Here is a 1,360-nt window from a genome sequence, read left to right as displayed (position 1 = left end):
AAAAAAAAAAGAAATACAGCATTGGTTCGTAGCTTTATTCTTTTTTTTGGAGACTTCTGATTAACTGGAGGAGGTTATTAGCCCAAGTTGTTTGATGGTCCATCATAACAAAACCCAAAACACTATATATTGTCGCATCCACTTGGACATGTACTGATTGAGTAAGAGTCCATTGCCCTGGAATGGAATGTCAGTAAGCAGCAAGCCAACTTCAGGCAGGACCAGTGCTTAGAGAGGGTTTGAGAATACTTTCATTGGAGACGGGGATTGACGTAAATTAACCTTTTAAGTTGTTTCATCCTGCCCAGTAATTCCAGGTATTTGCTTAAACCACAAATGTTTTATTGATATTTTTTTCAAGTACTGAAATTTTCAGTACTTTGAGTACATTATGTTTTCTAGAAATACATAGTTATATTTATGGATTAATGTACATTTTCTGAGATTAGAATTTGATGCATGTGGTCTGTATACTTTTTATATTTGAATACTGAGAAATGCCATCAGATATGCACATGAAAAATGTTATTGAGAGAAAACTATTATGAAATCTTGGTTATTTAAACTTTGAGGACCCAGGCCCAGTGTATGAGTGAGACCACCCAGGGCCCGCCATACCCTGATTTGACCCAGGCCCAGCATGTGAGTGAGATTGACCAGGTCCCGCCAGATCCTCATTCCACCCAGAGTCCAGGCCTGGCATGTAAGTGAGACTGCCCTGGGCCTGCAGGGTCCTCATTTGACCTAGAGCCCAGGCCTGGCATACAGGCCCAGTGTGGAGCCCTGCAGTAGAACTTGCAAAGAAGCTAGAGGCAAGACCTACCCAGGTGATCCAAGAGCAGAACTTCTTGCCAGAGTGGCACAGGGGTTCACCTCCAAGGGCTGCAGCAGGAAGAAGTGGAGCACAGCAACCAGACCCAAGCCACACCCACCTGGACAAATTTCAAGTTGATAGATCTGGACCTGGTGCTAAGGTAATAATTTTTAAGTTCTACACCGAAGGTCAGTAGACAGTGCTATACAAAATGACAAAGAGGAGGAGCAAAATGCATTCTCAGGCCCCAAGCCCACCCAGAAAAATGCAGGAGACACAAGCATAGAAGAAATTGGAAATCACACACTTTGAATCTCTGAAATAATAGTGTCTGAAGTAAAGAAACAACTGCAGAAAGGTATAGAAGAAATCAAATCAGAAATAATTTCTGAAGTAAAAAAAGAAATGATAACTGTAATAAAAGAAGTACTAAGTGCTTCTAAAGAAGACACTGATAAAATAATAGAGGTGAATAGAAAAATGATGGAATCCTTGAATAAGCAATATAGGAAAGAAATAGAATGCATGAAGCAGATTCAAAGAGAT

The sequence above is a fragment of the Octodon degus genome, unplaced genomic scaffold (genome assembly GCF_000260255.1).
Source record: "Octodon degus isolate 3935 unplaced genomic scaffold, OctDeg1.0 scaffold00423, whole genome shotgun sequence".
Classification (NCBI taxonomy): Eukaryota; Metazoa; Chordata; class Mammalia; order Rodentia; family Octodontidae; genus Octodon; species Octodon degus.
Note: the sequence above shows the minus strand (reverse complement) of the source record.